This window comes from Mustela lutreola, chromosome 13, assembly GCF_030435805.1.
Source record: "Mustela lutreola isolate mMusLut2 chromosome 13, mMusLut2.pri, whole genome shotgun sequence".
In the NCBI taxonomy this organism is placed as follows: domain Eukaryota; kingdom Metazoa; phylum Chordata; class Mammalia; order Carnivora; family Mustelidae; genus Mustela; species Mustela lutreola.
In genome coordinates, this window is record NC_081302.1 from 84,936,999 (window position 1) to 84,956,943 (window position 19,945).

The following is a 19,945-nucleotide window of genomic DNA, read 5'->3' on the forward strand; positions in this document are numbered from 1 at the left end:
ATGCTTACTGGCCATCTATATATCTTATTTGGTGAGGCTTCTTTTCAGACTGTCTATTTTAAAATCAGATTGCTTGTTTTATTATTGCTGAAATTTAAGAGTTCTTTGTGTATTGTGAATAACAGTCCTTTAGCAGATGTGTCTATAGCGAGTAATTTCTTCCAGTCTGTGGCTTATTGTCTCATTTTCTTGAGAGAATCTTATTGTCTTGCACAGTGAAGAAATTTTTAATTGTAACAAAATTCCACTAACCAATTCTTTCTTCCATGGATCATGCCTTCAATGTTCTATCTAAAATGTCATTGCCAGGGGCATCTGGGTGGCTCAGTGGGTTAAAGCCTCTGCTTTCGGCTCGGGTCGTGATCACAGGTCCTGGGATCAAGCCCCACATCGGGCTCTCTGCTCGGCGGGGAGCCTGCTTCCCCCTCTCTCTCTGCCTGCCTCTCTGCCTACTTGTGATCTCTCTCTGTCGAATAAATAAATAAAATCTTTAAAAAAAAATAAAAATAAAATGTCATTGCCAATCTATGACCCCACACCTCTGTGAACATGAGAACATGACTCTAGAAGCAGTGAGGAACTTGGGGGCTGGGGTACCGGGGGGCTGAGGACTGGCACCATCTGGAAGCTGTGCACATGCTCCACTCTGCTCTCTGTGCCTGCATTCACAGACAAACGTGACTGGATGACAACAGAAAATGGTATTGGACCAGTGGGAATCGGCAGCTTTGCACAGGAAGCTTTGGGAGATGTTTATTGCAATCTGCCTGAAGTTGGACCAGATTGAGCAAGATAAGTTTGGTGCTTTGGAAAGTGTGAAAGCTATTAGTGAGCTCTATTCTCCTCTGGTCAGAAATAACTGAAATTAATGAAGCTCTTGCAGAAAATCCAAGACTTGTCAACAAATATGTTATGAAAATGGTTGGCTGATCAAGATAATACTCAGTAATCCTTCAGAACTGGGTGAATTAATGAGTGAAAAAACATATGGAAAATACATAAAATCTACTGAGGAGTGAAAATGGAACCCCTAAATAAACTAGCATAAAGCGACTTAATCTAGTAGAGTTGTCTTGAATTAGTTGTGCATAGAGGTTTTAAAATAGCAACTTAACAATACGTGAAACTATATTAAAGGAGGAAACCACCCCTTAAATTTCTAATGATTGCATATAAACATGACGTGCATCTTTTTTGCAACACCCTATGATTTTTAGGCTAGACTCCAGTTATAACATTCAGAATCCTAAAATTATCTGTGTTTAAAAACTAGTTATAAAAATTACATAAATCAAGAACAACATTGTAATCTTAAACCTTAGGGAATATAGTCATTTGCTTATATCCTGGATTGCTTACCCCAGATTGAGGTGGAAATGCTCAAATTATCTTCCCATTAGAAATGCTAGCACTGGAGAAAGGTTTGTGAGTTGTGTAGTGTCAGATAAAGAGCAATACTGTCTTTAATTTTGCAATATACCGCCCTTGCTGGTGCTGTTTTTATGCAAAGAAGCAACAGGCTTGTAAGAAGAGAATTAGTTTAATCATAAACATTCAACTTCCTCATTAATTATGGTTTTTGTTTTGCTGTTACTATTTCATTTCGTGCTAGTATTTGTGACAATAATAATTTTAACTTAGGGGAAGTTAATTTTGTTTTTGTTTTTTAAAGTAGGCTCCACACCCACGGTGGAGCCCAACTCAGGGCTTGCACTCACCACCCTTAGATCAAGCCCTGAGCTGAGATCAAGAGTTAGACACTTAATCATCTGAGCCACCCAGGTGCCCCTGGAAAGTTATTTTTTAAGAAGAAATTTAAACCATAATAATGAAAATTTCCAAGAGAATATTTTTAAAAAGTAAATAAAATGTCACTGCTATACCCAAGCTCATCTAGATTTTCTCCTATTATATTCTATGACTTCCCTAATTTCATGTTTTAGATTTAGGTTCATGATTTTTTTGGCAAAAAAAAAATTTTTTTGTGAAGAGTGTAAGGTATCTAGATTTTTTTTTTTGTATGAAGATGTCTAATTGTTCCAGCACCACTTACTGAAAAGACTGTCTTTGCTCGTTTCATCTTTGTCAAATATCAGTTGGTGGGCAATATATATGTGGATTTATATCTGTGGTCTCAATCTCATTACACTGATTTATTTGTCCATTCTTGTGCCAATAGGATACTGCTTTGATTACTGTAGCTTTATAGTAAGTCTTGAACTTAGGTAGTGTCAGTCCTCCAACTTTGTTCTTCCCCTTCAGTACTGAGTTGGCTATTCTGGGTCTTTTGCCTCTCCATATCAACTTTAGAATCAGCTTATTAATATCTGTAAAATGATGTGCTAGGATTTAGATTTGGGTTTGGATTGTGTAGGATCTATGGATTAAGTTGGGAAGAACTGACACCTTGACCACAATTGTCCTATTCATGAATATGAAATATCTTTCCATGTATTAACTTCTTCGTTATTTTCATCAAACTTTTAGTTTTCCTCTGTAGATCTTGTATATGTTGTGTTAGATTTATACTGGAGTATTTCATAGTTTTGTGCTTCTATTGTAAATGGCAATATATTTTTAAGTTACAAATTACAAGTTTCACGTTATGCTTGTTCATTGCTGATATATAAGAAAGCCATTGTTTTGTGAACTATAATTGACATATATGCATATATATAATTGACATTTATACATTGTATTCATTTTAGGTATACAACATAATGATTTGATATATGTATATACTGGGAAATGATTATCACAATAAGTTTAACTAATATTCATCACCACACATAGTTACAAGCTTTCTTCCTTGTGATGAGAACTTTTAAGATCTATTATCTTAACAATTTTCAAATATGCAATACATTATTGTTAACTATCATCATCATGAGATACATTACATCCCCAAGACTTATATATCTTACAACTGGGACATTTTTATATGTTGACCGGTTTTACCCCTTACTTTTGTATATTAACCTTGTATCCTGCAAACTTCTATAATTGCTATTGGTTTCAGGAGTATCTGTATAGATTTTTTCAGATTTTCTACATAGACATGTCATCTGTAAACAAAGACCAGTTTGATTTCCTTCTTCCCAATCAGTATAAATGTATTTCTTTTTTTTTTTTATTTTTTAAAAGATTTTATTTATTTATTTGACAGAGACACAACGAGAAGAAACACAAGCACAGGGTGATTGGGCTTTCTGCAGAGCAGGGAGCCTGATGCAGGGATCGTTCCCAGGACCCTGGGATCATGGACCTGACCCGAAGGCAGATGCTTAACAACTGACCCACCCAGGTGCTCCAATGTATTTCTTTTTCTTATGTCAACTGAATTAGCTAGAACTTTCAGTATGACATTGATAAGCAATAGTGAGGGATATCCTTGACTTGTTCCTGATCTTAGCAGGAAAGCTTTGAGTTTCTTACCATTAATTATGATGTTAATTGTATGTTTTTATAGATGTTCTTTATCAAGTTGAGGAAGTTCCCCTCTATTCCGATTTTGCTGAGGTGTTGTTGTTTTTTTTAAATTTTTTAAATTGTTATCATGGATGGGTCTTGGATTTTGTCAAGTGAGTTTTTTCTTTTTTGTATCTATTGATTATGAGCATGTGATTTTTCTTAAGCCTGTCGATGTGATGGACTACCTTAATTAATTTTTGAATGTTGAACCAGCCTCATCTACCTGGGATAAATCATACTTGGTTGTGATGTATAATTCTTTTTATACATTGTTGGATTTGATTTGCTAATATTTGTTGAGGATTTTTACATCTATGTTCATGAGCGATATTGGTCTGTGCTTTCTTCTCTTTTTCTGTGCTATCTTTGGTTTTGGTGTTAGGGTAATGCTGGCCTCATAGAATAAATTAGGAAATATTCCCTTGGCTTCTATCTTTTGGAAGAGATTATAGAGAATTACTATAATTTCTTCCTTAAATGTTTGGCGAAATGCACCAGTGAACTCCTGTGGCCTGGTGCTTTCTGTTTTGGAAAATTAACATTGATTTGATTTCTTTAATGGATATAGGCCTATTCAGATTTTCAATTACTTCTTGCGTGAGTTCTGACAGATTGTGTCTTTCAAGGAAATGGTCCATGTCAACTAGACCAAATATATTCTTTTTCTTAAAAGATATTTATTTATTTCTTTGCTTATTTACTTAATTTAGAGGAGTATGTGGAGGGGCAAAGGGAGAGGGAGAGAATCTCAAGCAGACTTCCCACTCAGTGCAGAGCCCACCACAGGGCTCGATTCCACCACCCTGAGATTATGACCCAAGCCAAAATCAAGACTGACTGAGCCACCACCCAGGCACCCCCCCAAAATGGATTCTTTTAATGTCCATGCTCTATTGATGTCCCTCTTGCATTTCTGATATTGGCAACTTATGTTCACTCTCTTTTTTTCTTAATTAGTTTGGCTGGAAACATACTGATTTGATCAATTCTTTCTAAGAACCAGCTTTTGGTTTTGTTGATTTTCTCTTCTGATTTCCTATTTTCAATTTCATTGATTTCTACTCAAATATTTATCATTTATTTCCCTCTTCTTCCTCCTTCCCCTTCCTCTTCTCCTCCTCCTCCTCCTTCTTCTTTCTTCTTCTTCTCCTTCTCCTTCTTTCCTAAGGTAGAAGGTTAATGCCTTCAATACTATACATTTCCCTCTTATCACTGCTTTTGCAGCATCCCACAAATTTTGGTAAATTGTATTTTCATTTTAATTGGCTTCAAATATGTTTATATTTCTACTGAGCTTTCTTCTTTGACCTATGTGTTATTTAGAAGTGTGTTGGTTAATCTCCAAGTATTTTGGCATTTTCCAGCTCTTTCTGTTACTGATTTCTAGTTTATTCTATTTCTGTTCTCTTAAATGTATAAAAGTATGTTTTATAGCCTAGATTATTGTCTATTTTGATGAATGTTTCATGCAAAAATAAAGAGGATTTGGCTGAAAGTTTGTGTTAGAAACTACTCAAATCATCTCCCCAACTGCCCTTCTCCCAACTGAAAAAGCCAGGAAATTATTCTCTGAGTACGATAAACTAGAGGGCTGTGATGTTACAAGGCATGGTTTCAGACAGAACTATAGGACTGTCCACAGTGGGATGAAATGGATGTATGTTCTGTTCTCACTCAATTTTCAGAATACTGGCCACAAGGCCATCATCCTCTGGGCAGGAGATTGGTGTTCTTCTCCAGGCCCTCTCAACAGTCTAGAAGGAGTGACATGAATATACTGATACTGAGATTCCCCAAGTAGGGGGTCAAACCAGATTACTTTACACTGAAGCTTTACCACACACTCAGAGCTTTTGTCGGCATTTTAGTGCTTAACTCTTATGTATGAACCTTTGAAGAATAATGTGAACCTGAGGAAAGCTTCTAACTTGGAAGATGCAGACAGAAACACACAGACAAAAAAGCAACCAAAAAGAGAGAAAGAGAGATTGTGTGAGAAGAAATTTTCAACAAATTATCACTAATATTTTCAAAATGATAAGAAAAGATATTGCAACCCTGAAAAGGAACAGGAGGCTGTATATTATTTTTTAAGATTTATTTATTTATCCTAAAGAGAGCGTGCTAGGGGATGGGGGGCAGAGAAAGAGAGAGAGAGAGAATCTCAAGCAGATTCCCCACTGAATGCAGAGCCTGATCACATGATCCTGACATCATGACCTGAGCTGAAAATAAGAGTCATATGCTCAACTGATTAAGCCACCCAGGTGTCCCCAGGATACTGTATATACTTCTTTTAATTTCAGAGAATAAAAGAGAGATCTTTGATACTAATAAATAAACAAACAAACAAACAAATAAATAACAATCATAGCAAAAATGTATAACTCAGGAGAAAGTTTGAGTAATAAAGTCAAGGAACTCTTCCAGAAAAAAAAAAAGATCCCAAAGATGAAGACATGGAAAATAAGAGAGAAACATAAAGAATTAGAAGATATGCCCATGTCTAATTTCTGAATCACAGGAGTTCAGAAAGAGAGAAAAAAAATAATGGAGTTGAGGAAATCCTCAATGCCATAATTCAGAAAAATTCCCTAGAGCTAAACAATATGCTTCTAGATTTAAAGGAAATGAAGTGCCCCGAAAAACGGATAAAAAATAGGCCCATACATGGGATGCCTGGGTGGCTCGGTTGAATGTCTGCCTTTTGCTCAGGTCATGATCCCAGGGTCCTGGGATGGAGTCCCACATCAGACTCCTTGCTCAGTGGGGAGCCTGCTTCTCCCTCTGCCTGCAGCTCCCCCTGCTTATGCTCTCTCTGACAAATAAATTTTTAAAAAATAGACCCATACAAATGTATATCATCACAATATTTAGAATATTTGGAACAAAGAGAAAATTCAACAAGCTTCTAGAGAGAGAGAAAACAGTTACTATACAAAAGATCAAGAATCAGAATGGCTTTGAACTCAACACCAATTCTAGACATTAGAGAATAATGGAACAAGGTCTTCAAAATTTGTAAAAAATAATTGTTTCCAACCTTTTTAAATGTTTATTTATTTATTTGTTTGAGGGGTGCCTGGGTGGTGCAGTCAGTTAAGCATCTGACTCTTAGATCCAGCTCAGGTCATGATCTCAGGGTCATGAGATGGAAGCCAACATCAGGCTTTGTGCTAGGCAGTGGAGCCTGTTTGGGATTCACTCTCTCTCTGTCTCTCTGCCCCCACAACCACCCCTGCTCTCTTTCTCTCTCTCTCTCAAAAACAAAAACAAAAAGACATTTCAGATATTGAAAAATTCAAAATATTTTCTTCCCATACAATCTTTCTCAGGAAGTTACTAGAAGGTGCACTTCACTGAAAGAAGAGATTAAACAAAGCTAGAAGAGGACATACGGTCCAAGAAGTAGATCCAATAGAGGGAAAAAGGAAAGGGGATAATTGGGATGATGTTAAAACAATCCAGAATGACAGCCATGCACCATGTGCAGATGACAAGTCATTCATGTGGGATAGCTCAGAAGGCTCTAGTACAGACTTCTGTGGGAGAAGTTCTTTCACCCATCTGGAAAGGAGATTGTGATATTTGGTGAATAGTACAGGATTGGATTTTGGTTAAGTATGTAGAAAGCTAAGCAAGTATTAATTCTAGGGAAAACTAAGGGTTGTGCATAAAAGTAAAAATACAGTGGTTCATTTGAAGATAATACTTACATAGATATAATAATGACATGTTAAATGTTGATTATGATAATACTGTATTAGGAAGATAAGGGAATGGGAAGAACATGCGTGGATAGCAGGAGAAAAACATTTTTATCTTCCATAATGGGAAATATTTGCATCATACCTAAGATGGCAAAGAGATGCTGCCTTACAAGGACGCAATTTGGAAATAAGTCCACTGTCAGATGTATGTATTGAGAATATTTTATCCGATTTTCTTAAAGGTGTCTTTTAAAGAGCAGGTTTTAGTTTTGATGAAGCCAAATCTCTTATTTTTTTTTCTCTAATAATGCTTTTGTTGTTCTATTTGAGAAATCTTTTCCTTGTCCAAGATCATTCTGTGCTTTCTTCTACAGTCTTTTAGCTTTAGCTTTAGCACTGGGATCTGTCAAAGTATTTTTTGTGTTTAGTGGTTTTAAAAAATATTTTATTTATTTATTTATATGAGAGAGAGTGTGTGGAGGGGAGAGACAGAGAGAGAGAGAGTGAGGGGCAGATGGAGAGGGACAAACAGACTCTCTACTGGGCAGGGATCCTGAAGTGTGTGGGACTCAGTGTGGGGCTCAATCCTAGGATCCTGGGATCATGATCCAAGCCCAAAGCAGACACTTAACCAATTGAACCACCCAGGCATCCCCTGTTTAGTGATTTTTGTTAAAGTGAACATGTCTTCCTCCCCCATTGACTTCCTGTGCCTAGCACATAGTGGGCACTCATATTTTTTGTTAAATTCACATATTCATCTACAAGCTCTTTCAGAGCAGGCCCTGTATGTGACAGGGTTGGTTTCTCCACCCCCCCCCCTCTGGTCCATCAAGACCCAGTGCCAAACACAATGCTATACACAATATAACCCTCAATACATAAGTTCTTAAAGAAGCCAAGGGCAGAGGCCATACCTATGTTTCTCTTGTGTCTGTGAAGCCAGGACAAGGCTCTGTTCTACCCCAGGACCTCAGGATGTGGTAGGTGGGTTTCCATAGATGAAGATAAGAGTCTCATCCTGGATATACTGCATATGGCTGGAGCAATGAACATGGGGTGGAAGTTGGCCCTAGGGTCAATCTTCTAGTCTTATCTTCCTGGGACTTCATATGCTGTTCAGATGCTCATTGCTGGTCTTTGGTTTGCATGCTCTGAATTTTAAGGACAGCTTAGCCTGTAAGCTGAGACCATTTCTTTTCTCTCTGGTAAACTTTGATCTTGAACTTTATCTCACAGTAGCTTGGAGTCTCTTTTCAAAATAAACACCACGTGGGAGTACAAACAAAGTCAATATTAGTAAATCGTTAATGGTTGGACACAAATTTTTTACTTTCATCAGCTAAAATACAAGGTAGAAAATCAACCACAATCATATGATACAGCCACCGGCTTCCTGCTAAGAAAAACTAAATCTCCACTGGCTCTAGTCACGGTCAAGCAAGGTCAGGAATTGGAGGAATACTGAAGGTAGAACCAGGAAGACACAAGTTCTACCATCCCAGATTTCCTTGTGACACTTGGCAGCTTTGGATTTAAGCAGGGCTTTCAGACCACAGTATGTTCTTGTTTTTGTTTTCATGGAAGAAGGAATGATATGAGAAACATAAGAAATGAGAGCTGTGGGAAGTCATCACTGTCAATCGGCAAGTCAGGACTTGCTTTTTGCTGGTGGCTTATATTTGCCTATATTCTGCCTTCTTCCCTCAGCGCTATCTGGTGTGGCCCTTTTTTGGGGCCATTGACCAGAAGTCAACTGCATTTTAATTCCTTCTGGAAACAGTCCCAGTTTGACACCTTCCATGATTTCACATTGTCCAAAGATAAGATTCAACATTGGTCCAGCACCAGAGACCTTTAGAATCCCACTCCAAATACTGCATTGTGGTGATGCAATGGAATCATCAGAAGCTCTGGCTTCAGGTGGACCTGAGTGTAAGTTGCTGGTCTGTCTGAAGCTGCATGATCCTGGGTGATTTTTTAAACCTGAAAGAGTTGCTTAACACTTCTGAGGCTCAACCTCCTTAATATAAAAATAAAGATAATAGTACCAATGGGAGAATTAAATGAAAAGCATAAGCAAAGTGCCCAAGACATAACAGATGCTACCTAACAAGGAGTCACACCCCTTCCTTTCATCTCTGAACCCTCTTCCAAACACCTGTGCTGTAACGATACCAAAATCTTTTATGAATCTTTAAATACACATGTTCCTTCAGACTTCCATTATGTTTGCATACATTTCCTTTACCTGAAATGCTGTTTTTTCTAAATTTTCATTCTGAGAACTACTGCATGCACATGAACACCCATCTCAAGTTCTAGCTCCAAGATGAGGTCTTCCCCATGCATGCCTCAGATGCATGTTCTCTTTTCAAGGCTCTGTAGCAGTTGTGTTCCAAGTGGGAAGTTTATAGCAAGACAGGCCTACCTCAAGAAACAAGAAAAAAATCTCAAATAAGTATTCTAACATTACACGTGATTAAAAAAATTTCTAAAAAATGAAACTAAGAGCTCTGAAAAGACAAGCAAAATTGATAAACCTTTATCTAGACTCATCAAGAAAAAAAAGAGTGAGGACACAAATAAAGGAAATCAGACATGAAAGAGATGTGACAACTGACACCACATAAATACAAAGGATTATAAGAGAATACTATGACAAATTATATGCCAACCCAGAGGAAATGGATAAATTCATAGAAACATATAGTTCTCCAAGACTGAAACAGGAAGAAATATAAAATCTGAATGGATCAGTTACTAGTAATGAAATTAACTCATTATAAAGAAGAACTCCCAACAAAATTCTGGGACCAGATGGCTTCACAAGTGAATTCTACCAAACATTTAAGGATGAGTTAACACCTACTCTTCTCAAACTGTTCCAAAAAATATAACAGAAAGGAATGCTTCCATATTCATTCTATATGGCCAACATTACCCTCATACCAAAATCAGATAAAGCTAGTACAAAAAATAAAATTCCAGGCCAATAGCCCTGATGAATATAGAAACAAAAATTCTCAACAATATTAGCAAACTGAATTCAACAATAAATTAAAAGGATCATTTGTCATGACCAAGTGGGGTTTAGTCCAAGGATTCAAGGATGGCTCAACATCCAAAAATCAATCAGCATTATACACCACACTAAAAACCATACTCATCACAATAGATACAGAGAAAGCATCTGACAAAATTAAAAATCCATTCGTGGTAAAAATTCTCAACAAAGTGGATATACAGGGAACATATCTCAGCTGAATAAAGACTATGAAAAACTCGCAGCTAATATTGTATTTGACAGTGAAAAGCCAAAAGCTCTTCCTCTAAAACCAGGATCAAGATAAGGATGCCCATTCTCACCACTATATTAAACATAGAACTGGAAGCTAGCCACCACAATCAGACAAGAAAAAGAAATAAAAGGCATTCAAATTGGTGAGGAAGAAGAGAAAACTCACTATTCACAGATGACATGATATTACATCAGAAAACCCTAAAGACTCTACTACTGCTAGAACTGATAAATGAATTCAGTAAGGTTGCAGGATACAAAGTCAATATAGAGAAATCCACTGCATTTCTGTATACTAATAATGAAGAAGCAGAGGAGAAATTAAGAAACAATCCCATTTACAATTGCACCAAAAATAATAAATACCTAGGAATAAACTTAAACAAGGAGACCTGTCCTCTGAAAACTGTAAGACATTGTAGTAGAAAGAAATTGAAGATGACACTAATAAATGTAAAGATAAACCATGATCATGGATTGGAAGAATTAATATTGTTAGAAGGGCCCATATTTGGGTCCATACTACCCAAAGCAATCCATGGATTCACTACAGTCCCTATCAAATTATCAGTAGCATTTTTCACAGAACTAGAATAAAGGATCCTAAAATTTGTATGGAATCACAAAAGACTTCAAACAGCCAAAACTGTCTTAAGAAAGAATGAATCTGGAGGCATCACACCCCCAGGTTTCAAACTGTGCTACAAAGCTACAGTAATCAAAGTAGTAAGGAATTGACAGAAAAATAGACATAGAGGTCAATAGAACCGAATAGAAAGCCCAGAAATAAACCTGCATTTATGTAGTCAATCAATATATGACAAAGGAGGCAAGAATATACAATGTGGAAAAGACAGTCTCTTCAATAAATGGTGCTGGGAAAATTAGTCAGCCACATACGAAGGAATAAAACTTGACCACCTTAACACGCCATATACAAAAATAAACTCAAAATGGTTTCAAGACCTAAATGTAAAACCCAAAACCATAAAACTCCTAAAAGAAAACATTGGCAATAACTCTTTTTTTTTTCTTAAGACTTTATTTATTTGACAAACCGAGATCACAAGTAGGCAGAGAGGCAGGCAGAGAGAGAGGGGAAAGCAGGCTCCCCATCAACAGAAAGCCCGATTCGGGGCTCGATCCCAGGACCTGGGATCACGACCTGAGCCGAAGGCAGAGGCCTTACCCCACTGAGCCACCCAGGCGCCCCAGCAATAACTCTTGAACATGGGTCTTAGCAATATTTTTTTGGATCTGTCTCCTCAGGCAAGGACAATTAATGCAAAAATAAACAACTGGGACTACATTAAATAAAAAAACTTTCACACATCAAAGGAAACCATCAACAAAATGAAAAGGCAACCTACTAAATAGGAAAGATATTGGCAAATGATATATCTGATAATGGGTTGATATCCAAAATATATATAAAGAACTCACATGACTCAACAACAAAAAACAAACAATCCAATTTTTTAAAAATGAGCAGAGGGACTATATAGACATTTCTCCAAAGAAGACATGCAGATGACCAACAGATACATGGAAAGATGCTCAACATCATTAATCATCAGAGAAATCAAAATCACAACAAGATAGCACCTCACAGCTCTCAGAATGGCTTGTATCAAAAAGACAAAATGTAGTAAGTGTTGACAAGGAGAGCGCCTGGGTAGCTCAGTCGGTTAAGCGTCTGCCTTCAGCTGAATTCATGATCCCAGGGTCCTGGAACTGAGTCGAGTGTCAGGCTCTCTGCTCAGTGGGAGTCTGCTTCTCCCTCTCCCTCTGACACTCCCCTGGCTTATATTCCCTCACTCTCTTTCTCTGCCAAAAAAAGATGGAGGTAATCGATTGATTAATGAATGAAGAAGATGTAGTAGACTTATATAATGAAATATTACTCAGGTCGTAAAAAGGAAAGAAATCTGACACATGCTATTAAACAAATGAAATTTGAACACATTATGCTAAATGAAATAAGCCAATCACAAAAAGACAAATACTGTATGAGTCCACTGATACGAGGTACCTATCGTAGTCAAAATCATAGAAACAGAAATTAGAAGGGGTTGGTTGCCAGGAACTGGAAGGAGGGGGAATGGGGACCTGTCCCTTCCTGGGTACAGAGTTTCAGTTCAGGAAGATAAACAATTCCGAAGATGGATGGTGAAAATCCTTAACAGGATTGAACTGTACACTTAAAAATAACTAAGGTGGTGAATTTTATAGTGTGTGTGTTTTACTACACTTAGAAATAAAATAAATCAATAATCCTCCAGGGGACACAGGTGTGTGGAGGAGGAGTTGTGGTCACCTTCTTATGGGCCACAGTCATCATGAGCCTTCAGTGGGGTCAGATCAGCTACCCAGAATCCCGTGTCAGCATTGCTGGTTTCTGGTGTCTGATACCGAAGGGTCAGGCCCCTTCAGAAACTCAGACCACTTTTGTGCCAGAGGCGTACCTGGGAAGTGTCTCATGCCACTGTGCACGATTGGGGACCCAGCTGCTGTGACCTCACAAGGCAAGAAAAGCGAGAATGAGCAAACAGAATATGTAGATGGGCCAGAGTGTGTTTTTTGTGGGCAGAGGATATCTTAGTCTGTTTATCTTCTTGTCTCTTCTAATAAGACAATGCCTTTTCTGACTATGCTGTTGGAAAAGTCTCCCCACCTGCTCACTATGATCTTAGAATCCAATTATTCAGTCATTGTTCCTCAGTCTCTCCTTGTTTTATTTCCTCTTTCCTTGGGGTTGAATCTGTGCTTAACTGTGTGTCCTGAGAGTCAATGATTAAGACTGCCTGTGTGAAGAAGGAAATGTTTTCCTTCTCTTGACAAAATTATCATGAAAGATGTTGGAACAAGGATATTTTGGTTCAAGTCTCAGATCTGCCACTTTTTAGTTCTGGGATGCTGAGCAAGTCACTGAGCAAGTCATTATCAAAATTAGGCCAGTATCTTTTTTCATTTTACTGGGTTTTGAATATCCTGTTAAGCATATTAGTGTTTTTGGTTCAGTTTAACAAGTGCTTATTGATCACCTACTATGTGACTGGGATCATCCAAAGGAAGTTGTCCTCCCTTGGTTTCTTCACTCATTTGATAAATATGTTCTTACACACCTTCTATGTACCAGAAAGCATTCTAGGTGTTGAGGATACCCATGAAGAAGGCAGACATGTTTCTTGCCTCCCGCAACTCCCAGTGGAGTAAAGCATTTAGAAAATGATAATGCAACAGTCTAAAAAGTGTGCCAGGGTGCTGTTGGGAGCACAAGAGATACCTGGTACCTGAGCCAGACTGGAGAAGTGAGAGAAGGCAGGTCAGCAGAAGTGATGTCTGCACTGAGACCTAATGACAACTAGGAGATGACCAGCTAAGGGGGTATGATGTGGGATGGTAGTGTTATGTCACATTATGGCTGGAGCTTTGTAAGGCCAACAGAGATTTAAGGCCAGAGACACAGGCAGGGGCCAGACCTTATGAGTCTTGTTAAGGAAACTGAGCAGGGTTAGTCAACGTTGATTTCTATTGCAACTCAAGAACTCTACCAGATTCCAATTGAACCACAGATCCATACATCTCAATGCCAGCGAGCAGCTCCAGAGATAATTGATTTGGAACCAAACCTTTGGGCAAGTGAAGTATTATTAGCCCTATTTTGTGAATGGAGTGGATCGCTCAGGCTGAAGAAGCATAAGAAACCCATCCAGTGTCACAGTGAGAGAAGACGAGAACTCAGGCCTCCAGTCTCTCAATGGACCAGTGAGTCACTCTGTTAGGGTCCGTGATCAAAGGAACGAGACTGATACAAAGCGAAGGTCAAACAAAACTTTATTTCACGCCAAGCATCAAGAATCAAACTGACTGGTCAGGGCTATCTCTTACGAAAAGGCGAGGACGATGTTCCTGACAAGGTCACTCCCAAGAAGGCCGCTCCGGACGAGGCTGCTCCAGATGAGGCTGCTCCGCAGATGAGGCCGCTCCATGATCGGAGCCGCTCCCAAGAAGAGGCCGCTGCTCCATGAGGTTGCTCCCCAGACAGGGCCGCTCCCAAGAAGAGGCCATTCTGGACAAGGCCGCTTCCCGGAGGAGGCCGCTCCCAACGTCAAAGAGGCAACGATGACAGCGATGATGACAAGGAGGACAACCCGGATGACACAAACCCTGCTCCCCACGATACCACTCTGACAAGGCTGCCGCCCAGAGGAAGCCACCGCTGCAGACAAGGCCGCTCATGGCTCGGGGTGGTGAGGCATTTTGCGGCAAGGCTGCTGGCGGCTAGGGGCCATTGGCATCTCTGGACCACTGGCGTCTTGGGACCGCTGGCATCCAGGGGCTGCAGGTGTCAGGATCGCTGACCACTGGGTCGCTGGACTACTGGTGTCTCGGCACTGCTGACGTCTAGGGGCTGCAGGCGTGGGGACCACTGACCACTGGACTGCTGGAGCACTGGTATCTCGGGACCGCTGACCGCTGGGCCGCTGGACCACTGGAGTCTCAGGGCTGCAGGCGTCAAGGGACCGCTGACAGCTGGACCGTTAATGTCTGGGCAGCTCGGGCGGCTGCTCGGGACCCCCGGTGGCTGGAGGCTGCAGGGGGCGGCTTTCGGGGCCACTGGAGGCAGGACCGCCGGAGGCGGGGCCGCAGGTGGCTGGAAGCTGCAGGCGGCTGGAGATTGCAGTCGGCGGCTCGGGGCCGCTGGAGGCTGAGGCTGCAGGCGGCGGCTCTTGGGGCCGCCGGAGGCAGGGCCTCAGGCGGCTGGAAGCTACAGGCCGGCTGGAGACTGCAGGCGGCAGCTGGGGACCCCGGGAGAATGGAGGCTGCAGGCGGCGGCTCGGGGCGCCGGAGGCTGGACCGCCAGAGACGGTTATAGCTCTTACAAGAGCTGTTACAGCTCTACTACTCTACTATTCACTGTTGACTCCCCTGCTCTCCGCCGACTCTCCGCGGACCCTCCTGCAGCAGCAGCCCCCTGACAGCCCGGCCGGAGTAACCTTTATGGGGGTGGTTGAGCCCCGCCCCCACATAGGCGGCCAATTGAATTCCAATTTCCCCAGTAGATATACATACGCCTCACTGATTGGATGTCTCCACTCAGTCGGCCCCACCCTTATATCCAGGATCCACAAGCAAGTTCCTCTGGGAGGGGCAGACCCTTCCAACTCCACTGCCACCGTTTAGTTGTCCCATGTGTTTTTCAGTATAATACCTCACTTTGATAACAGAATCATTTTAGTAGAGATAGTAATACAGAATTTAAGCCTATGAGTTGAAAATAATGAGAGAAGAAAGCCATGTTCACTGATAAGAGAGGGAAAGTGCCAAATAGTACTTCTTCCAATATTTAGAACAACCCTTTGGAATTTTCTACATTATTCTCCCCACCTCCCCACCAGGTCAGAAAATAGTTCTCACCTTTCTCAAGAAACAAACAAAGGAGCATAGGGAAAGGGAAGGAAAAATAAATAAGATAAAAACAGAAAAAAATGCAGTTCTGGAGGAAGACAACCATGAGAGACTCTTGACTGCAGGAAAAGAACAAGGGTCGCTGGAAGGGAGGAGGGCGGAGGGATGGGGTAACTGGATGCTGGGCATTAAGGAGGGCGTGTGATGTGATGAGCACTGGGTGTTACATGCAACTGATGAATCACCGAACTTTACTCTAAAACTGGTAATATACTATATGTTAACTAAATTGAATTTAAATAAAAAATTAGAACGAAATAATTCTGATCTTTCTTAACTTCCCTTTTCTTACAATTCCTCCTCATACCCAACAGATGCTTCTCTAGTGTTGAACCATCCAAAGAAAGTTACCCTCAGGGACTTCAGCAGCTCAAACCAGGAACTGAGGGCCCTGGGATGGGTGCTTCTAGAAAAGCCTGGGTTGGGAGCCACCTTGTGGTCAGGGCGCTGCAGAGCATAGCTATTTAATGAGGCAAATGCTTTTGGTTTAAAAAAGGAACAAGCTGTATAGCTAAAACATTTCCCAAAGTGATAAAAATGTTCAGAGGAGTTGTGTGGTTTACAGCAACTCCCAGGAAACCCTTTTTCAAACAGAATTTATCTCTGGTCTCTGTGGAAGGCAAACAGTCTGGGTTTCTGCTAGAGCACTGTTCCTATGATTGAAGAAATCATGACTTAGGCCAGACTAACAGTTCTCAAAGTGTGGTCTATGGGAGCAGGGAGGCCCAGGAGGTCCCCTTTTCCAACTACATATCTGGGGGAGGCTGAACTTTTCCATCTACGTCAACCAAAACAACATAGCACAACAGATTGAATGTGGGGGCAGAAATAAGAATCCAGCTGTCTTCTCTTAAACCAGATATTCAAGAGATTTGCAAAATATGAAACAATGATATTCACCCCATCACCATAACTTTCCCCCCCCCCTTGGAAAAGATAGGTATTTTGCAGAAAGCATGTTGTTTATGTTAACATGTAATGATTTTTTAATTTTTTCAATTAATATTTTTAAAATTTCTAAATTTTAATTTCTACATGATAAATATTGATAGATACAACGCTTTTCCACTCCCTCACTCGACCACACACAAAGTTCTGCAGGGTTCTCGCTAATTTTTTAGAGTGCTTAGGGGTCCTGAGCACAAAAAATGTGAGACCAGCTGGACTAAAGCAACATCTTGTCATCCTGAGCATTCAAAACACCTCAGAACACGGAGGTTCCGAGTGAGTGGTTCTGCACTTTTTGAGGCCCTGGCCCAAAACCACATAAACGTGGAGCATCAGGTTAATCTGCTGTGGTCTTTCCACCAACCTATGCTTTGAAGGCCCAACATTTGACGTTTGGGTTGTTCCCTGTGAGACACCTCCTTAGAGATGTTTGCCCCTCCCCGTCCCTGGTCCTGTTGGGCACATGCTCCCACTTCACTGCTCCAGGAGACCAGCTGTGTGTGGACTCCATGGCCTCACGTGGTACTAGTGGGCCTTGCCTCACACCAGCATCCTGGGACTTCCGGAGCCACGCCGCACGACCCAAAAGAACAGGGAAGTCAAACGCCTGGAGGGAGGCCTTTGACCAATGAGATTTAGGAGCAAGCAGACGCCATTTCCTTCCTCCCTACCTGCGGTGGATGTGCTGAGTAAAGTAAGGGGCTTTCTAGAGACTGCCCAGGAGCTGGAGTAGTGGGGTGTGGTGGGTGCCAGTGGTCCCAGCTCCTCCGCCACCACAGTCAAGCCTCCACTCAAAACTCTAGTTCTGTGAAGCCAGGCTGAGGCCGAGTTTACTATTTCACATTCTCAACATTCTCCATGTCCACCAAATGCAAATGACCCACAAAAGAGAGCCGCATTTTCCTTAGTTTGCCATTTTTTGACCCCAAGTGACAAAAATTAAAGCAGCAGCTTCTAACACTACTATCACTTGAGAACAAAGGTTTAAATTTCCCAAAGTGACATTCTTTTTTATTATGCAAAATATTATTGTTTACTGAGCTGGGTATCCAGGTTCTCTCAAAGCTCTCAAAATGGAATGTCTTTATCCTTAAAGGAATTTTTTTTTAAAGATTTTATTTATTTATTTATTTGAGAAAGAGAGCATGAACACACAAGCAGGTGGGGGGAGGGGCAGAGGAAGAGGGAGAAGCAGGCTCCCTGCTGAACAGTGAGCCCAACTCCAGACTCAAAAACCCAGGACCCTGGGATCATGACCTGAGCTGAAGGCTGCCGCTTAACCTGAGCCACCCGGCAACTTCAGGAATTCCCTCTTTTTTAAGTTTTTATTTATCCCATTTACATTTTTTAAAAGATTTTATTTATTTATTTATTTATTTGTCAGATAGAGAGAGAGAACACAAGTAGGCAGAGTGGCAGGCAGAGGCAGAGAGAGAAACAGGCTCCCTGCTGAGGAAGGAGCCTGATGTGGGACTTGATCCCAGGAACCTGGGATCACGAGCTGAGCTGAAGGCAGTGGTTTAACCGACAGCCACCCAGGCATCCCACATTTACATTTTTTTAAAACCTTGAGGTATAACATATAATTGTCATGTCACAAAAACTCACCCTTACAATATCCCATTCACTGCTTTTAAGAAGTTTTTCTAGTTGTGCAACCATTACCGTAATCCAGCTTTAGGATATTTCCATCACCCTAATAAATTCCTTCACACCCATTCACCATCATCCAACACCTACACAATAGTTCTGTTCCATAGTTCACCCTTTCGCTTTTTCTTTCTCCTCCCTTTCATGTCCAGGTCCACTGTGTTCCAGTGAATGGTCAGTTCATGTGAGCAGCAAGCATGGCTGTGGGGCTATGGCCACTGGCAGAGCAATCTCTCTAAATCACCTCCAGGTCTGTGTCTCAGACACTCAACAGAGAGTCACAAGCCTACTCTCCTCTGTGGTTGAAGAGCCTTATTGATTGCCCATGGAGTAAAGTGCCCTTTCATCTGAGTTGGGTCAGCCTCTCCTTGTCAAATTGCTCTTTGCCAGTCCATCCCCTTCAGTAACAGTGGATGCCCTGGTGGGCTCAGCTGTCCAAAGACTGCTTGCTAGACAGCCCTTGCTCAGTCCTCAAAAGGCTTACTTTTCCTTGAAAAACAATTCATTCCTTTCCCGCTTCTTCTTGCTCCTCGTCCTTCTTCTATTTTTCCTCCCTCTCTTTCCCCTACTTCCCTCCCTCCTTCAACAAAGCTACAGAGCACCCACTAATGCCAGACCTGGTGCAGGAGACAAGAAAATGAAATAACTAAGGCACAGTCCTGCTATCAGGGAGCTCACATTTAGGGAAGACAAACACATAACCAGTTACTTTTTATAAAATCTTTTTAAAGATTTTATTTATTTATTTGACAAAGAGAGAGAGAGAGAGGGAGCACAAGCAGGGGGCGCAATAGAGGGAGAGTGAGGGGCAGACTCCATGCTGAGCAGAAAGCCCAACACAGGGCTTGACCCCAGGACCCCGAGATCATGACAGGAGATGAAGGCAGATGCTTAACTGACCAAGCCACCCACGTGCCCTGACAGTAACTTTTTTTAATGTGATAAATTCTGGGATAAAAATAATCAGGGTATTATGGAGATAATGAAAAACATTTTTAATATTTTGTAATTTCCCTTTTAGTTTTTATTGGAGGAATAAATGAACAAATTTTTAATGTACAGAAATTTAAAAATTTTTATGTCAATTGAGATGTTTAAATATGTGTTCTCATCTGTCCAGAAATTAAATATTAATTAATGTTGCCTTATTTTCATGTTTACATTTAACTCATTGATGCATCTAAAACATAGTCTCATGTATGATATGAGAAGACACTCCAACTTAATTTTTTTCTAAGAACTTATGTGTTTAGTATACAATGAACAACTGCAAAGTGACAAGAAAAACAACAGCATCCTGACATGAAAAATGGGTGAAGAATATGAACAGGAAGTTCACAGAAGGAAAACAAGGCACTGATAAATACATGACAAATACTCAACCAAATTGTCA

At 40.6% G+C, this 19,945-nt stretch overlaps 1 long non-coding RNA gene across 1 annotated transcript; it reads right to left on the bottom strand.

Moving 5' to 3' along the window:
• Positions 1 to 4,574: 4,574 nt before the first annotated feature.
• LOC131813732 (uncharacterized) lies at positions 4,575 to 8,395 on the bottom strand. Its single transcript, XR_009346924.1, has 2 exons — positions 8,099 to 8,395; positions 4,575 to 4,634 (listed from the first exon to the last, which is right to left on the bottom strand). It is a non-coding gene; the product is annotated as an uncharacterized LOC131813732 (long non-coding RNA).
• Positions 8,396 to 19,945: the final 11,550 nt, after the last annotated feature.